Genomic DNA, 20,844 nt, shown 5'->3' with positions numbered 1-20,844 from the left:
AAATAGGATATGCCTAATGTTAGAACGTCTATCTGACGCCTAAGCCCATTTAAGCGTGATTCTATAAAGTCCGCCTAACTTTTCTAGAAGCACGCTTAAGCTAATCAGTTCTAATTTGTTGGTGCCATTTATAGAATCTGAATATTTTTCTCCTGCCAAATTTTTAGGTGACATAAATAGATCACCCCCCCTCAAAAAAAAAAAAATGGGTGGACTTTCGTTGGAGAGGGAAAACTGTTCTAAAAGGAGCAAAACCCCTCAGGTTTGGTTAGTAGAAACTGAACAGTCCAGAACCTTCTGGGCGCGCGCACAAAGGGGAGCAGGAGTCGTGAGTTCATGACCCCCATCCATCTCTGTGACTTTGGGTGAGTCACCTTTACTGCCTCTGGCAATCGATTTCAAACAGGGCATTTGCCGTAATCTGTCTTTTCTAGTCAGCAGTTTGAAAAAGTGCACAGACTAGCAGCTAATGATAATGTCAGGCTATCTTACCTATAATACCGTGTGCAATGAGTAACGAATTACTGTAATAATACAATGATAAAAGACTACCGTTGTCCTATTGTGGTCGGGAATATACACTGCTAACTTCCTACAGACAAACTGGGAACAATGGTTCAGGATGGCGCTTCTGAACTGCTGAAAATCGGAAACCTCAGATGGTAAAAGCTTCGTTATCTGAGGCGCGACTTATTGAATGGCGGGGAGCTCCCCTTCAACCAGTGAAGTCGTTTGGCCTAGCAGAGAAGATTGCATGACACAGCAAAATAAGAGCAGAGCCAAAACAAGGGAGCTAAGGGCACAAGGGACTAGCTCTGTGCCTGGACTCCAGAAGAGCTTCCTTGCAATTAGCAGGCAATCACACAGTGCATGCACAGTAAAGACATTTGGAGATTTATATTGACAAGAGCTCTTCCCCTGCGATTATGCTGTGCTTCTCATTAACAGATCTATTTTTTTTTTTCACCTTTTACAGCTTCAACCTAATCAACCCTATATAGGGCCGGATTTACTGTCCTTTTCTGATAGACACATAAAGAGCGAAACGCCTTAGCAAGCCTGGCTTGTTAATATTTTAACTTTTGCCTCTTTACATCAAGTGACATTATATTACGGTTTATTCTATTTATTTTGAGCAGGGCTAGATTAAGAGCAACTGATGCCTTAAGCATAGCTCAGCAAAGGCCTTACCCTTCCATTACTTAGCTGACAAATCTTAAGAATCAGCAAGTCTTGAAAAACATCATTACTGTATGACACAAAACATCATACATTGTATATATTTATAGTATAATGATTTTTAAAATGCTGAAATTCAAGGGCAGTTACATAAAATTGGAGGTATTGCCTCTCCTCTCTGTCTGAAATGTGGCAGGGAACCTAATAACTTTGCTCACTCTTTTCGGGATTGTTGGACTATTTGATCCTTTTGGATATCTATAACGCATTATATACAACGCCTTTTCCACTGTGCCCTGTTGGGTACTGTGGAGCAATTGGTCCCTGATATGCCGAGAGCTTTTTGAGGTCTCCCTAACACGGGTCCCCCCGGTGGTGTCTTAAGGTGTGTCTTCTTGCTCGTAAATGTATCTTACAATCTTGGACCGTTTCCGAACCTCCGTCCTTTTGGGGATGGCGCTCTTTGGTACATAATTTGGCGTCGCGGGAGACCCTTGAGGCGGTGGGCCGCCCGCGCAGATGTAGTCTCTTTTTGTTTGTTTGGGGAACATAGTTGGCTTCCTTATCACCTCGAGGCCATAGCCTCGTTTTGAATACTATCGCATAGGGAGTCTGCTGGCACTGAGGTCTTGCTCAGGATCAGATACTGCACCTTTTATTGTTTGGTTTTTCTTTTTTTTGGGGGGGGGAGGCAGACTGTTGCGGGAGCCTGGGGGCCACAAGCGTAAGGGCCTCTGGAGAGCTTGAGACTTTTTGGTTGCCTTCTCTGCTGTTCTCTGGGGGAGGGTTCCTAGTTGTTTTTGTTTTTTTTTAATTCTTTATTTATCATTTTAAGATATTTAACAAAATCAAACATTTTGTACAGAAAGATTGTCTGATCAAACACAAAATAATAAGAAATAATTTACATAATATTGAAAAATTCTAATCATACAATCTCAAGTCCTCAATAATATGATCCAAGATTTAAATGAGTGAACTTTAAGGAAATCAATTAATTAATAAATTCTATACAAAGAAAAGGTATCGTGTGACTGGATTAAGGAGTTTTATCTATTATCAGATCCAATTTGTTGTTACTATTATATTGTTGTTATTGTTGTTGTTCCTTCTTTTTCCAAACGTTTCAGTGTCAGAAAAGCTGTGAGTTGAGCTGGTTCAAAAAACACATATTTATTATCTCGATACCTTATTATGCATTTACATGGGAAACGTAAAAAGAAAATACCACCCAGCTGTGTAACTCCTGCTTTCATCATAAGAAATTGACGCCTACGGTTCTGAGTTTCTCTACTAACATCTGGAAACATTTGAATTTTCAAACCCAGAAATTCTTTATTCTTGTTCTTAAAGAACATTTTTAAAATCCAATCCTTATCTGGCAACAACGCCACTGATAGTAAAAGAGTTGCTGGTTTAGCCAAATCTGTATCTGATGTTTCCAGGATTGCTGTCAAATAGGGTTCCTAGTTTTAGGTTGGTTGGGATGAGCTTGGGCGGGATGGAACAAGTTGCCTACTATTTGAAAAGTTGTTGAATATCATTTGTCATGGACTATGTTGTATTTTGTCTTTTCTTCACAACAAAAACAGATTTGAACTTTAAAAATACTGAAATTCATATTGGATAATGGGTGTGGCAGATGGCAGTGAAAGAGTTAAGGGCTTGATAGGGGGGGGGAAATCTGTTTATTTTGCTTAATGGTTAATGCTGGACTCACTCTAAGATGCTTCTTGTGCCTTTAGACTGGAGCATTTTAGGTTCTAAGAGCTTGAAAGAGTGTAAACCATTGTAAGAACAATCATTTTTTTTACGGCAGTTGTGGGAAATGTAAGCCATGTTCGAGTCTCACAGCAGCGCTAGAAAATTATGACTTTAATATTAAAGTGAAGTAGTGCAATACTCCCTAACAGGTGAATTGTAAGTGCAGAATTGTAAGTGCAGCAGTTTGCAAGATGTTTGATCTCTGATGATACAGCGAATGGCCACCAAGATGGTCTCGGGGCTCAAAGATCTGTCATACGAAGAAAGGCTGAACAAATTGCGGCTATACTCTCTCGAGGAACGTAGAGAGAGAGGGGACATGATTGAGACGTTTAAGTATGTCACTGGTCGCATCAAGGTAGAAGATGATGTTTTCCTTCTTAGGGGACCCTCGGCCACAAGAGGACACCCGCTGAAAATAAAGGGCGGGAAGTTTCATGGCGACACCAGGAAGTACTTCTTCACCGAAAGAGTGGTGGACAGCTGGAATAGGCAGGTGGTTGAGGCCAGCAGCGTGCCAGTTTTTAAGATCAGTTGGGAGAGTCACGTGATGATATGAGCAAGTGAGGACGTCTCCTCGTTCGCTCCGGGGCAGCCCTGTACACTCGTGCCTGACTTACCACTCGCCCGAACTTAAACGCTGCCTGTAAAGTACCCGACGAGTATCGCCGTTGCATGGACCGGTATCTCGCCAGGTCGCCCGACTCTATGCCGCCGAAAATAGCAAAAAAAGACAAGGAACGTGCCAGACTCGTGGAACCTAAAATGGCGGCGAGCCCCGCGACGGCGGTCTCTGGCCTGACTGAATCGGCCCTGAGAGACATTAAATCTGCTCTAGAACAGGTCTTGGGGCCCCAAATGGAGACGCTTGCTGCCCAGATCACCCATATTGAAACTCTGCTTGCCACAGCTGCAGCCCGCACGACGGAGCTTGAAAGGAGGGTGTCAGACCTCGAAGACTCCACTACCACACGGGACTCTGATATTGGCACGCTGCAGGCGCAGGTGAGAGCTCAGGCAGACAAACTCGATGACCTGGAAAACAGGTCTCGTCGCTCTAACCTGCGTCTGATGGGCATCCCCGAGACGCTGCCGGACCGCTCACTGCCGGAACAATTGGAGAGCTGGTTTAAGGCGGAATTTGACCTGCGCCCTTCGATGGGTCCCTTGCACATTGAGCGGGCCCATCGTATAGGCCTTAGACCTGGCCTGGAGGCGCGCCCGCGTGTGGTGATCCTAAAACTCCTGAATTACCAGCACAAGATTGAATTGCTGCGACAATATAGACTGATGAAAGACACTCTGAAATTTGATGGTAATCCAGTCCGCATTAGCCAGGATTTTTCTGTGGCCCTGCAGGAACGGCGGAGACCATATTATCCTCTGTGCTCCCGCCTAGTGGATTTGAAGCAGCGTTTCCAATTTACTTACCCGGCTCATCTGAAGATTCAATGTAATGGCATTTGGAAATCATTCCAGACCCCGGAGGCCGCAGACGACTACATCAAACAGCTAGCGGTCCCGACCGAGTGACATGCATGATGGATATAGCTGCGAGTTGTGGCTAACATGGTTACTTGGGCTACATTACACTTGAAGACTGCACGCTTCAAGATGGATATCTTTGGGGCTAACAATTTTTTTTGTCGGGGCTGTCCCGGGGAGGTCATTTTCTGTGACTCTATATCTCCTAAATGGGAGGTTTTGGGTGTGTTCACAGGGTTGTGGGGGTTGGGAATTGTTCTGGGGCAGCAGCGGTGTGGTATACTTTTACTTACAGTTTTATTTTTTCTGTTTACACGGTGCACATACTGATCAATAGAGGGACTGATTGGGGGTGGAGTGATGGTCCTCGGGGTGAGGCTGGGCGCCCTGGGACGTATAGTTATAGTGGGAATAGATGTCTTTCCAGGCACCCTCTCCTATATTATGGGTGATCGGAAATTACGCATACTTTCTTGGAATGTGTCGGGGATATCTTCACCTGTTAAACGTACTAAAATATTGAATCAACTGAAACATCACTCTGCAGATATAGCTTGCTTACAAGAGACCAGGCTGACTGATAGTGAACACTTGAAACTTCGGAGGGGCTGGGTTGGAGAGATATTCTTTGCCTCCTCCCCGGGGAAAAAAGCTGGGGTGGCCATATTATTTCGTAAGGGCTTTTTAGGGGTCATACGGGTCCTACGACGCGACCCCTTGGGCAGGTATTTACTAGTGAAAGTGGAGGGGCCTAGTGGGGCATTTCGATTATTGGTGGGTTATGGTCCGAATAACTATCAGCATGCATTTTTCCAGAATTTGGTGAATATTTGTGTGCAGAATCAGGATGGCCCTTTAATATTGGTGGGAGATATGAATCAAGTACATAATTCGGCTATGGATCGCTCAGGGTTGGCCGGTGGGAAGGGGGGGAGCCAGGCCAGGGGCATTCCATACCTGTGTCGAACTCTGGGGTTGGTGGATCCCTGGAGATTGCTCCACCCGACCGAACGGGATTATACACATCAATCCAGAGCACATGGCTCCTTTTCCAGAATTGACTACATACTACTTTCAGAGGCGTTGTTTCCTAAAGTTACTGAGGCCACAATAGGTCCCCTAGAAATATCTGATCATAATATGATTTGGCTTGATGTGACATTGGGGGGTCCTACAGGTCCTGGGCCGGGTTGGCGTTTTCCCTCTTACCTACATACTGATACACACTTCACCTCATATTTGCTGGAGAAGTGGGAGACTTACTGCACACATAATGCCCAACATATCCACCAGCCAACTTTGTTTTGGGATGCGGCTAAGGCGGTATTACGTGGAGATATTATTGCATATGTTGCGACTAGAACCCGTCGAATAGCATGTCGCATAGTACACCTAGAAAGACAGTTAACAGTGCTGAAACAAGCCTTATTGCGGGACCCCTCTGACGCCAATCATGAAGAATATAGGGCGGTGCTCACGACCTTAAATGCGTTAATCCATGAACGTACCAAAAAACTCCTGTTCTACCGTAAATTTCGCTTTTACAAACATGGTAATAAAGCTGGGAAGTTATTGGCTTCCATAACTAAGAGTTGGAAGGGATCTCGTTATGTCCCCACAATACGGGATGGATCTGGTAAATTTTTAACTGCTCCAGGTGATATCTCGGAGGGTTTCCAGAAATATTTTGAACAATTCTATGCGTCCCCTGGCCCCTACGCAGGTCCTGATGTATATGACTATCTTGCAGATGCGGGGTTACCTCGCCTGACAGCTGCTCAGATATCTAAGTTAGATCGTCCGCTTCATGCCCTTGAAGTGACCCAGGCCATAAACAATTTAAAATCTTGTACTGCACCAGGTCTGGATGGATTTTCCCCTGAATTTTACAAAATTTTGTCCCCGGTTATAAGCACCTCCCTTTTAAATTATTATGTTTCTATTCAGGATAGTGGGGCTTTCCCTAGACACTGTAATGTAGCTCTGATTACATTAATCCCAAAGCCATCTAAACCTCCGGACAGTATGGATTCCTATCGCCCTATCTCACTATTGAATGTGGATGTCAAAATACTGGCTCGAATATTGGCGGACCGCCTAGCCCATATTTTGCCCTCCATTATTGTACCTGAACAAGTGGGTTTTGTTAGAGGCCGACAATCTACGGTTAATGTTCGCCGTATACTTTTAGCTTATTCTCGCGCGCAACTGGAACAACGCCCGGGTTTGTTGGCTGGCCTTGATGCAGCTAAGGCCTTTGATAAAGTTCACTGGCATTATCTGTTTCAGGTCCTTCACTATGTAGGGCTCCCTCCTGGGTTTATGTCCTGCCTCCAAGCTCTATATACTAATCCGACGGCCTCGGTGTTGGTCAACGGGATACGTTCCTCACCGTTTGAGATAGGTAGGGGGACCCGACAGGGATGCCCATTATCTCCCTTATTATTTTTATTATACTTAGACCCATTGTTGCGTACCATTCTCAGAGATGATGTCCTTACAGGTCTTTCGGAAGGTGAGTCCCAATTGCGAGTGCTGGCCTTCGCGGATGACCTCTTACTTGCACTGGGGGACCCGCATACTTCCTTACCACGAGCGTTGGAGATATTAGATGAATTTCACCTCTATTCGGGCCTGGAATTAAATAGGCAGAAATCTATAGCTCTCCCTACACAATTGGAGGTACAACAGACTTGGCCGGGTGAATTTCCTTTGCAGTGGGCCTCCTCTTCTCTGACATACTTAGGTGTGATTATTCCCAGGAATCTAAATAACCTATACATTGCTAATGTCTTGCCCTTACTTCGTAAATCCTCTAACACCTTGCAGGGTTGGCGGCAACTCCCCCTTTCACTGTCCGGCCGTATAGCCCTTTATAACATGATGGTGCTACCTCAATGGACATATATACTACAAATGTTACCAGTCATGCTGTCTACAAAACACTGAGCGCTCCATAGGTCTCATTTATCACAATTCTTGTGGCAGGGTAAACGAGCGAGGATAGCCTTGACCAAACTAACGTTGCCGCTCACTAAAGGGGGGTTAGGATTATTATGTGTAGCTAGACTAAATCTGGCTTGTCAGCTACGTCACATACACGATTGGTTTTGTAATACTACTGATTTCTCATTGCCTGTGATTGAATGTTTCTTTTTTCAGCCCTTCCATTTTAGCTATCTCCTCCATACCTCTAGGTTGCCAGCTGTGCCCCAGTTGCTATCTCACCCACTTCTCCCTGCAATGCGTAAAGCCTGGAAATTGTTCTGTAAGACACTTGGGACTACTTCGCACATTACACCTTATTTGCCCATAGTGGGTAATGGGGACTTTCTACCTGGTCTGGACTCTCCAGTGATTCGACGTTGGTCACGTGCCGGCCTAACTTATGTGTTTCAGGCCATTCAGCCTACTGGTTCTCCATTATCCTTTGGCGACCTACAAGTGAAATATCACCTCTTATCCACGGATTGGTTGGCCTACCGGCAGCTTCAACATTACTTGCACGCTTTGTCTCCAGCGGGGCTCTGTGAGGAGATTCAGGACAACTTTCAAGAAGCACTTTCTCTTACAGCACAAGAGTCTGTGCCACTTCGTTTCTATCATAAGTGGTTACAGGGGCGTGCTGGTGAATTGGACTTTTCTTCTTTGGCACGGAAATGGACGATGGATCTTCAACTACCGATATCGGCTGATGTACTCCGAAAGGGCTTGCGCGCTGGTAAGACTGCTACCATCTCTGCTGTTGAGAGGGATCGGAATTATAAGTTCCTCCTCCGAGCCTTCTATACACCGAAAAGGACACATACCATGGGACTTAGTGTGGGACATAGTTGTGGTAAATGCGCCTGTCCTCTGGCCTCGTTTGGACACATGTTCTGGTCCTGCCCCATGATATCTTCTTTTTGGGTACAGGTGGTGACTTGGGTGGCACGGCTCTGGAATTGCTCTTGGAGACTACACCCCAGTTTTCTCTTTACTCTACAGATTAGATTTCATCCGCCCATACCAGGCTGTGCAGCCTTTGTCCGAAAATCGGTGCTCCTGGGACGGAAATGTATATTATTACAATGGCTCTCGCCTCAACCCCCTACTATCTCACAATGGAGAGCCTTAATGCTACAACAAATGCTGTTGGAACGCCGTGAGATACTGGATTTGTCGTCCAAACCTGGACGTCTCTATATTCAATGCTGGCACCTATTTAGTTTGACTTTTACTGCTTATGTTCAATCCCAACTTTGGACTGTTTGAATTCCTTAGTTCCATTTGTTTTTGATTACACCGCTGCTGCCTGGGTGGGGGTGGGGGGTGGGTGGGAGGGTGGGGGGATTGGTTGGGTGGGTGGGGATTGGATTTCTGGTATGTTTTGAAAAACATTTGCTGTGCCTGTTGTTCTGCAAATTCTGTTTAATAAAAATGATTCAAACATAAGATCAGTTGGGATGCTCAGGTCGGATCTCTTTGAGGGAAAAGGTCATCAGAGAGCAATTAACTAGGGGGGTGGGTCAATGGAGTGGGCAGACTCGATGGGCCTTGGCCCTTTTCTGCCGTCCCTTTCTATGTTTCTATGTTTCCTTTGAATTGTTATGCCGCTCTAATAAAAGAAGGCAAAAATTTTGTGGCTTTTTCTATTGTATATTTGAAAACTATTAATAGGATATTTAAAACAAACTTTTTCAACTGAGATTTCACTCTCTGTAAGGCTTCTTCTTTGAGGTTTTTGCAGGTCTGTAGTAGAGAATGACACGGGGTCAAATTTGTGGTCGTCCCCGCAGGAACTCAATTTCCCCTTCCCCCTGAGTTTTCTCGCTCTCCCTGCCCCATTCCTGTAAGCTCAGTCTTAACCGCACAAGCCTCGAACACTTGCGTCCTCTTTTACAAAGCCGCACGGCAACAGTCCTGAAGCCCTTTAAATCTCTATGGGCTTCGGGGCCGTTAGCGCAGCGCAGCTGCTAGCGTGGCTTTGTAAAAGAGGCCGTTAGATTTTAAAGTGTTTGAGGCTTGTGCAGATGAGGACGGAGCTTAGGCATTGGTGGAATGAGGTATTATGACATCACAATCTGAGCTCTAGAATGTTGCTACCTATGATTTTAAAGTGTTTGAGGCTTGTGCAGATGAGGACGGAGCTTAGGCATTGGTGGAATGAGGCATTATGACATCACAATCTGAGCTCTAGAATGTTGCTACCTATGATTTTAAAGTGTTTGAGGCTTGTGCAGATGAGGACGGAGCTTAGGCATTGGTGGAATGAGGCATTATGACATCACAATCTGAGCTCTAGAATGTTGCTACTTAGGATTTTAAAGTGTTTGAGGCTTGTGCAGATGAGGACAGAGCTTAGGCATTGGTGGAATGAGGCATTATGACATCACAATCTGAGCTCTAGAATGTTGCTACTTATGATTTTACAGTGTTTGAGGCTTGTGCAGACGAGGACAGAGCTTAGGCATTGGTGGAATGAGGCATTATGACATCACAATCTGAGTTCTAGAATGTTGCTACCTATGATTTTAAAGTGTTTGAGGCTTGTGCAGATGAGGACGGAGCTTGCAGGAATGGGGCAAGGACAGGAAAAGAACTGGTTGGGATGGGATGGGAAAATGAGCTTCTGCGGGTTTGGGGAAATTTGTCCCGGTGTCATTCTCTAGTCTGTAGATAAACTTTAAAATAAACCTCAGTCTTTATAGAATTTTTAATTTGGTAAGGTGTCATCTGGTAAATGAGTAAAAGTGTCCTAGTGCTCAGAAGTGTAAGTAAAGATCAAAGTGCCCGCCTTTAAAACAAATGAAATAATTAACACCTCGTTTTCTCTCTTTTGGTTCATTGTCATGGACGTTCGGGGTTGAGAAATGTCTGGCAATTCCTTCTCATCCAATCCCACCATTATGATTCTAGATAAGTGCTTCTCAACATTGTACATGTTGTGGCATTTTTACGAATTTGTTCTGTCATCACGGTAGACTAATCCAAATTTTCCATGATTCTGCCTCCCACTGGCAGGAGAACAGCATTTTTACCTGTGTGTCCCTCAATATTACTAATGATTTCTATAGCTCTACTAGATGTACGTTATAAGCAGATAATTTATCTGTCCCTACTTGGGCTCACAATAAAAGTTTTATTGAAAACTGCCTAGATAATTACCAGTGGGTGGCGCAGTCGAAAGCTACAACCTCAGCACCCTGAGGTTGTGGGTTCAAACTCACCCTGCTCCTTGTGTTCCTAGGCAAGTCACTTAATCCCCCCATTGCCCCAGGTATATTAGATAGATTGTGATCTCACCGGGACAGACAGGGAAAAATGCTTGAGTGCCTGAATAAATTCATGTAAACTGTTCTGACCTCCCCTGGGAGAACAGCATAGAAAATTGAATAAACAAATAGTGTGAAAAGTTTCAGCCTCTGATAACCAAAGCTGATATTGTGACATCATAATGCCTCATTCCACCAATGCCTAATAGCCAACCTCTGTGGAAATTAAGGACCATCAAAAAATATTTCGACCCTCTATCATTTAGACTACTAGTGCAATCACTAGTGCTTTCAACACTGGACTACTGCAATATTGTTTATATGGGTACCCCAAAAAAACTGTAAGGAAACTTAGGATTGTCCAAAACACAGCGGTCTGCTTCACTGGCTGCCAATGGAGGCACGAATAATATTCAAGTTCTCTTGCATATGTTTCAAGCTGGTTTGGGGACTAGCTCCTACATACCTGCTTCCTCACTTCACTCTATACAGTCCTACGAGACAAACCAGAAACAGCAACCTATTTGCATACCCGAGCATTACCGGCTGCAAATACAAAACCTTCCTGGATAGAACTTTTATGTACCAGGCTAACAAACAACAATACTGGTTAGACAGCTACATAAATGGAGCAAGACTGGCATATGCCTTTAGAAAAGCCATAAAAACTGCCTTATTCAACAGAATTGTCACCTAAAAAAGTATCCACACCTAACACTACATATGTCCACTCCTGCTTTCAAATCTGAAATGTCTAACATTATATTCTGCTGCCTTTTTAAGACCCTGTTTGCTGTATTTTCACTGCCTTTTGTAAGATTCCATATGCGGTATCTCTCTGCCTTTTTGTAAGACTCTATATGCTCTTGTAAGATTCTATACGCTCTATCCCGGACCTTTTGTAAGATTCTATATGCTTTTTGTAAGTTTCTATATACTGTATCCCGGACTTCAACACATTGTAACTCGCTGATTGTCCAGCTCTCTTCAGTGTGAACCGCCTAGAAGTCTCACAACTATGGCGGTATAGAAGAATAAAGTTATTATTATTATTATTATCAGTGATGTCACAATGGCTTGATTGGCCTATACTTGGCTAATTTCTAGAGTGGCACAGTGGTTAAAGCTACAGCCTCAGCACCCTGTGGTTGTGGGTTCAAACCCACGCTACTCCTTGTGACCCTGGGCAAGTCACTTAATCCCCCCCATTGCTCCAGGTACATTAGATAGATTGTGAACCCACCGGGACAGACAGGGAAAAATGCTTGAGTGCCTGAATAAATTCATGTAAACCGTTCTGAGCTTCCCAGGAAGAACGGTATAGAAAATTGAATAAATAAATAAATAAAAAGTAAGACCTGATCCAGTTAGGATTTCTGTTTACAGACGCATTTGATTCCTAAAACTTCATACGAGGCCTTTCTCTTTAACAAAATAAATAAATTATGCCCCAACCTTATGCCATTCCCTTTTATGTTCTTTTTTTCTATAATTCATTGTAGTTCCCCTCCCCCCCACACACACACTTCCCTTTTGTTTAGGTATGTCTCTATCGATCTCTTTGGTCACTAAAACGTTGTTTGTTCTTCCCTTTTTTTTAATTGTACATCGCTTAGAAACTTGGATAATGTGATTTAATCAAATTTTTTCTTACACTTGAAACTCATTTGAGTATTGTTGATAATTGCGGATTAAGTGGATCAATGGGGCGTACGTAGCATGGTTGTAGCAAACTAGTACTAGAGGGGACCCAGCCATGCTTGATCTTCTCAGTGAGGGGCAGAAAGAAAGCTTGTAAGTATAACGGTGGCACGGGGCTGATACAAAGAATGCTGGATCCGCTTGTGTTAAAAGCCGTGTAGCCGCTTGCCATGCTCTAAGGCTCAGTGGGGTATTATTTAAGGCAGCCGCTGCTTTCTTAATTGCAGTGAAACTAGCAACCTTGCTTGCTATCATAATTGTTATGCTCCTGTCCACGCTCCTTAGCTTTAATTACCAAGTAATTTACCAACGGAAACATCTGTGCTGCTCGGCAGCGGGTCCTCTTTGTGGGTTGCAGATGGCCTTCCTGTATGACTCTTAAATAACCCAGCTTTACTAGAGAGATAAGAACTGGTCTGATGCACCCCGTTGATTACGAAGGCATTTGCAAATGATTCAAATATTATGTTTTAACGAGCAGATAATCCATATTCAAACAGTGTAGTTTTGACTCCGCAGAGCTGGTGCAAAATAAAATACAGACCGAAACTCTCGATGCTGGGATTCATCAGTTTTATTTCTTTGTGCCGTATAGGAAAAGTTAAAGCAGTGTTCTAGCGCTATCCACCGTTCTGTAATTGCTAAGAGAGAGGTTTGGGGTGAACCTCGCCTCAGGGTGCAGTCTTCCCATGCAAAACACACAGCATACAAATCTTTTGGTCTCATAAAACAGACACTGTTATTAAGGCATTTAAAGAACATTCAGTAAGGATATTTTCTAGGGAAGGGGTAAAACGCGGACCTGACGGACCTGGCGGATCTAAACCCGTACGGCCTTAAAAATCTGAAGTCCGTGTCGGTCCGTGTCCGTGCCGCTTGTAGTTTCTGTCGCTGACAGACCTTGATGAGATTTTAGCGCTGACGGATCCGTCTCAGCATAGGGAGGGAAAAGTGTTAGGATCCGTCAGCGCTAAAAATCTCTTCCAGGTCTGTCAGAGCCAGAGACGAGTGCTGGAGTTTGGAGACTTCTTTTCCATAACGCACGTCCAAAACCTATGTCCCCGCTCTCTTGGCTTCTGCTCTGCCGCTCCAGCACTCGTTTCTGGCTCTGACAGACCTCAAAGAGATTTTTAGCGCTGACGGATCCTAACACTTTTCCCTCCCTTTGCTGAGACGGATCCGTCAGCGCTAAAATCTCATCAAGGTCTGTCAGCGACAGAAACTACAAGCGGCACGGACCGACACGGACCTCAGATTTTTAAGGCCATACGGGTTTAGATCCGCGAGGTCTGTCAGGTCCGTGAGGTCCGCGTTTTACCCCTTCCCTATTTTCTATCAGTCTTGGTGTGCGACGTTAACATTTAGATCAGTGCTGTAGAAGATAGTGGAATATGGTTCCACAAGAACCCTTCACGAACAGCATACACTTCTCCCTCTGAATCCGCGGTTTCAGTATCCGCGGATTCAGTTATTCACGATTTTTTTTTTAACAAAAAAACTATTTTCATTTTTTGGCTATTTTTAAGCCATCTAAGCCTCCCCAGAACCTTACCTGGTGGTCTAGCGGTGAAGCGGGCCAGGAGCGATCTTCCTATGCTCCTGCCCCGTGCCGAGCTGTCATCAGAATGACTGCCATGAGTTCCCGTTGTAGTCTCGAGACTACAACGGGAACTCACGGGAGCCATTCTAATGACGGCTCTGCATGGGGCAGGAGCACAGGAAGATCGCTCCTGCGCTTCACCGCTAGACCACCAGGTAAGGTTCTGGGGATGCAGGAGGGAGACAGGGGTGGATCAGAGCCGGCCGAGAAGTTATTCACAGTCTGGCTCTGCACCTAACCCCCGCGAATACCGAGGGAGAAGTGTAATGCCTTTTCCACCTTCCATTGTGAATTTTTATGAATGAAGGGCTGGTGATTACAATGCCATTATTATGATGTCATAGATCACAGACGGTGCACTTTTCTTCATTATTCACTTAGTGGTAGAATTACATTTTGTGCCTCCACATTACATCTGAGTTGTGATATATAGATGAATTTACACCTTCCTATTGTGTGACCACTGAAGACCAGCTAACCAGTGGTCCCTCTAAGGAGTGGGGAGAAACAAAAAAATGTCCACCAAGAAAGTTCCACAAACCCGGAAACAGAGCAGAAAACAAAAAATATGGAATTGATGAACTTGATAAGAACTTTAATTTGAATAAGGTGCAGAGATTGACCAAATAAATTATTCAATAATGCAAAAGAACACAGTATGTGAATTGTGGTATAGACCCGGCATGGGCCGTGTTTCGGATGTAAAACAAAATAACAGAAGATACACGGACAAATCAGTCTAAACTAGACTATGGTGTTCTCACAATATAAGATCTGACCTCAAACATCCTGTTATTCTATTGGTTTATACATTGTGGGAAGCAGTTCCTTCAGCCCTTTAATAGGTGACGTACTGCATAGCATAAGAACATAAGCAGTGCCTCTGCTGGGTCAGACCAGAGGTCCATCATGCCCAGCAGTCTGCTCACTATCTATACCCTTCCATCCCCTTTTCCTTCAGGAAATTATCTAATCCCTTCTTGAACCCCAAAACCGTACTCTGTCCTATCACACCCTCCAGAAGCGCATTCCAGTTGTCCACCACTCTTTGGGTGAAGAAGAACTTCCTAGCATTGGTTCTGAATCTGTCCCCTCTTAATTTTTCTGAATGCCTTCTCGTTCTTGTAGTTTTTGAAAGTTTGAAGAATCTGTCCTTCTCCACTTTCTCCATGCCCTTCATGATCTTGTAAGTCTCTATCATGTCCCCTCTAAGTCTCCGCTTTTCCAGGGAAAAGAGCCCCAGTTTCTCTAATCTTTCAGTATATGAAAGGTTTTCCATACCTTTTATCAATCGTGTCGCTCTTTTCTGAACCCTGAGTATCGCCATATCCTTCTTAAGGTACGGCGACCAGTATTGGACGCAGTACTCCAGATGCGGGTGCACCATTGCCCGATACAACGGCAGGATAACTTCTTTTGTTCTGGTTGTAATACCTTTCTTGATAGTACCCAGCATTCTATTCGCCTTCTTAGAGGCCGCTGCGCACTGTGCTGACGGCTTCATTGTGTTGTCCACTATTACCCCCAAGTCCTTTTCTTGGGTACTTTCACCCATTACTAGCCCTCGTCTATTTTTGACTCCCTCCACTCTATTGGCCTGAATAATTATATAAAGTGGCGGGGTTTTTTTAGATCTTATACATGACGTTAATTGCAAGTATGACATCAACAGTTATTTCTCTACTTCTTAAAGAGATTAGAGAAACTGGGCCTCTTTGCCCTTGAAAAGAGGAGACTGAGAGGGGACATAATCAAAACATTCAAGATACTGAAGGGAATAGTCTTAGTAGATAAAGACAGGTTGTTCACCCTCTTCAAGGTAGGGAGATCGAGAGGGCACTTTCTAAAGTTAAAAGGAGATAGATTCCGTACAAATGTAAGGAAGTTCTTCTTCACCCAAAGAGTGGTGGAAAACTGGAACGCTCTTCCAGAGGCTGTTATAGGCGAAAACACCCTCCAGGGATTCAAGACAAAGTTAGACAAGTTCCTGCTGAACCAGAACATATGCAGGTAGGGCTGGTCTCAGGGCCTTGGTCTTTGACCTGTGGGCCGCCGCGGGAGCGGACCGCTGGGCACGATGGTCTGACCCAGCAGCGGCAATTTATTATGTTCTTAAATGTGGGTGTGCTTTAGCGAGTCCTGTCAATCCATTGATTCTTCCTATGACTCTATTGGTGTATAAATTGTTGGAGACGGTCCCTGTAGGCCTTTAACAGATGACGTATTGAACAGCGATTCGTCTATTTTTTTTTTTTTTACAGCGTTTACGCTACAATAGCGGGCGCCATTTTTAAAACAAAATTTCGCTGCATTGTCGGTTTGAAGGTCACCAAATAACAGTGAGTAGCTAAAAGGAGTAGTAGGAAAAGGGGATAGAGGGGTACAGATAGAGGACTACTACACAGGTCCTGGACCTGTTGGGCCGCCGCGCGAGCGGACTGCTGGGCACGATGGACCTCTGGTCTGACCCAGCAGAGGCACTTCTTATGTTCTTATGTTATCTCTTTATTTCAGTCTGATATAGTTTTTAATACCAAAAAAACACATTAATGTTATACCAGCAAATGAGGGAGTGCTTCAGATAGTTCTGGTTACTCATTGATCCTCTCTGTCATTTCATTGGGGTGGCAGTTCCTTTAGCTCTTTAAACTGAAGTATTGAATGGCGGTTTGCCAATTTTCTGACAGCGTCCTCGCTAAACAACGAGTGCCATTTTTAAATTCAGCTGTATTGACAGACTGTCGCCTGCCAACAATGACTTACAGGCACATTATGGGCTCCTTTTACTAAGGTGCACTAGCGTTTTTAGCGCACGCGGATTAGCGGGCGCTAACCCCGCGCTACAAATATTGAACTAAGGCCAGTACTGGGCAGACTTGCACGGTCTGTGTTTGTGTATGGCCGTTTGGTGGGGGATGGGCTGGGGAGGGCTTCAGTGGCTGGGAGGGTGTAGATGGGCTGGAGTAGGTTTTGACAGAGATTTCGGCAGTTGGAACCCAAGCACAGTACCGGGTAGAGCTTTGGATTCTTGCCCAGAAATAGCTAAGAAGAAAAAAATTTAAAAAATTTAAATTGAATCAGGTTGGGCAGACTGGATGGACCATTCGGGTCTTTATCTGCCGTCATCTACTATGTTACTATGTGGCTAGAACTAATGCCAGCTCAATGCTGGCGTTAGTGCTGGCGCGTGCGGCATTGTAGCGCGTGCTATTCCACACGTTAATGCCCTAACGCAGCTTAGTAAAAGGAGCACTATGTCTAATATAGACTCTCTTTCTTTTATAAGGTGTTAACTTGGTGAACTAAGAAGCATTTGAGACACTAATACCCCCAAGGATGCCTTGGTGAAACAGCAGACTCTCCGTCGGGTTACTTAAGCTAAGTATTTCTTTTTGCATAGCTTCATTTTTCCAATGTGTTTAAAGTTATTTATTTAAAAAAAAAACCCAAATAACAAAAAAACAAGTTTTGAATGATTATAATAAAAATATTTGGTAAGGTTCAAGGACCGATGATAATATTCATGACCCCAGAAATACTCGGGGTATGACCCGCAGCACGGGTGTTTGAGGTCCGTTCCTTACATTGTGAGAACACCTTAGTCTAATTTAGACAGTTTGATCTGTCCGTGTATCTTCTGGTCTATACCTCAATTCATTTACTGAATAATTTATTTGGTCATTCTCTGCACCTCATTCAAATTAAAGTTCTTATCAAGATCATCAGTTCCACATTTTTTGTTTTCTTTTCCCCTCTAAGGAGTGGCCTGGTGCGTGCAAATTTTTTTTTCGTGTGCGTGACAAGTTAAAAAAAAAAAAAGAAACCAAATAATTTTTGATCCCAGTATTAGCAATGCGTTTTTATATACACTTCTCCCTCGTTATTCGTGGGGGATAGGGGCAGAGCTGGACCGCGAATGGTGAAAAACCGCGAATATCTGGCTCTGACCCACCCCGCCTCCCTTCCGCCTTCCCCTGGCATCCCAGCCTTACCTGGTGGTCTAGCTGGTTTTCGGGGCAGGAGCGATCTTCCTACGCTCCTGCCCCGTGCAGATAGCCATTAGGAAATGGTTGTGGGGAGTTCCCGTAGTCTCTCGAGAGACTACGGGAACTCCCCACAACCATTTCCTAATGGCTATCTGCACGGGGCAGGAGCGTAGGAAGATCGCTGCTGCCCCGAAAACCAGCTAGACCACCAGGTAAGGCCGGGATGCCGGGGGGGAAGACAAAAATATGGGGGGGGGTTTCCCTCCTCCCCCCCAAAAAAAAAAAATTGCGATTATGTGAAATCGCAAGTAGGGAAACCGTGAATGGGGAGGGGGAAGTGTATAGCACAAAAAACCATCACACATATGGTAATCGAATTAGTTAAGTTAATTCATTGTTATAGTTTAATTTTGTTTGAAAGTTGGAAAGGGCCAGTATTTTGGGGAGTGACCATGCAAGATTGCTCGCACGCTCTGCTTAGAGGGAACGTAGCAGCTAACACCCGTTTACGACTGAGTAATGGACATCTGTGGATACCTAGATACGACAACTAGACTCACATTCTACATGATTTATGGCTAAGTCATTTTTCATGAAAGTCTCACACTACAGATCTAAAACTATAAAAAAATAGGATTATGTGCTGATCACTAGGAATGCTTGCGAGTTGTTTGGTGCTTTTTCGACATTCAAAGTAGCAGCATCGTGATGCTACACTGTGCTTCTAAAGTTAAGATTAAAGGATCATAGATTTCACAGTGCTCTTAGAGGCTAATTTTTAGCAAAACATGTTAGGCAGTGTTTCCAACAATAATTCTATTCAGTTTCTTAAAACAGCCACTTACTACACAGAACGATGTGACATGAAATGTGATGACAAACCACTATGCACTTGCAGAATGACCAACATGCATCTCTTCAGCTTTTCAGCAGGTACTGAGAAGAGGAACTCCAGAAACCTGGCAACGTTAAAGGGGGAAGAATATACACCAAAAGATGCTAAGGAATCTTGACTATAAATTTATTGGGTCCACGAGTGTCCTGCAGGAAGAGCTAAGATGTTCTTTGGCGTTGGCCCTTTCACTTTTTGTAGAGAAGATCTTTGTAAAGGTCACACCTCGCTGATCTGTCATTTGATCTCAGAGGTGGCACTTACTGAGCTTCGTATACTTTTGTGAGTATCCTTTGCGCGTTTGCATCTTTAATCTTCATTGAAGAAGTGCTATGTGAAGATTACGAAAGGATACATAAAGGTGTGGTGCAGTGGGTTAGAGCTACAGCCTCAGCATCCTGAGGTTTGGGGTTCAACTTCAAATTGGAGAATGACACGGTGACAAAATTCATCACCGTTCCCGTCCTCGTGGATAACCGTGGGAAACCATCTTCATGTCATTCTTTAAGGAGAGAGGGAAGAATCAGAGTCTGAATGGCCACAACCACTGACCCGCAAGCTTTGCTTTGAAGAATGCTGGTGTAGAAGGACCGAGGTTGAAATAGACACTAGAAAATGACATGGGATTATTTCCCGCGGTTATCCACGGGGACGGGGACGGTGATGAATTTTGTCACCGTGTCATTCTCTACTTCAAATCCCTCGCTGCTCCTTGTAACCCTGGGCAAGTCACTTGGCATCTCCCATTGCCCAAGGTACATTACCTAGGTAGAGTGTGGGCCCACCAGGACAGATGGGGAAAAATGCTTGAGTACCTGAATGTAAACCACTTAGGCTATAAGTGGTATATATAAATACTAAAAATAATATTTTAGTTTTGGAACAACTGTCAGGTTCCACTATGTGTGTGTGTGTGAGAGAGAGAGAGAAGGGGAGAAATAGAACTTACAGATGGAAATCATGATGTCAAGTTGGAAATATGGAAATATGATTTCCTGAAACACTTTCCTGTGTACAGCTGTTCATGATTTTGAAGGACTGCCAGAGCAGACGCTGTCTTTACAATTGCAATGAAGGTTTTTCATGTTTAATCATGAAGAAACGGAACTTATGCAGAGTACCCAATTAAATTCTGGCTACCTTGTTGGGTAGACTGAAAGGATCATGCTGATACTTACTATGGTTTTTATTCTTTGTAACCTGTGGTGTAGCGAGGGTGAGAGGTGTCCCCCCCCCCCCGTCCCGCTGTGCATGCGTGCATCACTTCCCTTCCTCCATACCTCTGTAACGATTCTGGCATGAGTCGCAACCCCCAACCTGCTGTTGCGCCTGCGTGGGCTCTCCCCTAGATATTGCGTTCTAGGTGCGGATCCAGGAAGTGATGTCAGAAGATGAGCTGATGCAGGCGCGGCAGCAGGTTGGGGTTTGCTGCTCATGCCAGGAATGTTATAGAGGTGCGAGGGAAGGGAAAGTGGCATGTGCAGTGGTGGGGGCAGAGAAGAGGCCGGGTGCCGCACCCCTAACAAGACGGTGCCCCCTTTACTTTTGCCACTGTTTGTAACCTTTCAGAATTCAGAGGAAAGCTTTGCAAAAGGACATGCTCATTTCAGTGCTCTTCCCAGTTTAATCGCTGGACTACAGTGCTTCCTGATCATCCCCTCCTTTTACAAAACCATAGCGCAGTTTTTAGCGCCGGCTGTGGCAGTAACAGCTCCGATGCTCATAAATTCCTATGAACCCCGGAGCTGCTACTCGAAAGGGTCCAGAGAAGAGCAACCAAAACGGTTAAGGAGTTGGAGGAGTTGCCGTACAGTGAGAGATTAGAGAAACTGGGCCTCTTCTCCCTTGAAAAGGGGAGACTGAGAGGGGACATGATTGAAACATTCAAGATAATGAAGGGAATAGACTTAGTAGATAAGGACAGGTTGTTCACCCTCTCCAAGGTAGGGAGAACGAGAGGGCACTCTCTAAAGTTAAAAGGGA

Source organism: Geotrypetes seraphini, chromosome 4 (genome assembly GCF_902459505.1).
Source record: "Geotrypetes seraphini chromosome 4, aGeoSer1.1, whole genome shotgun sequence".
In the NCBI taxonomy this organism is placed as follows: domain Eukaryota; kingdom Metazoa; phylum Chordata; class Amphibia; order Gymnophiona; family Dermophiidae; genus Geotrypetes; species Geotrypetes seraphini.
This window is presented reverse-complemented; position numbering follows the sequence as displayed.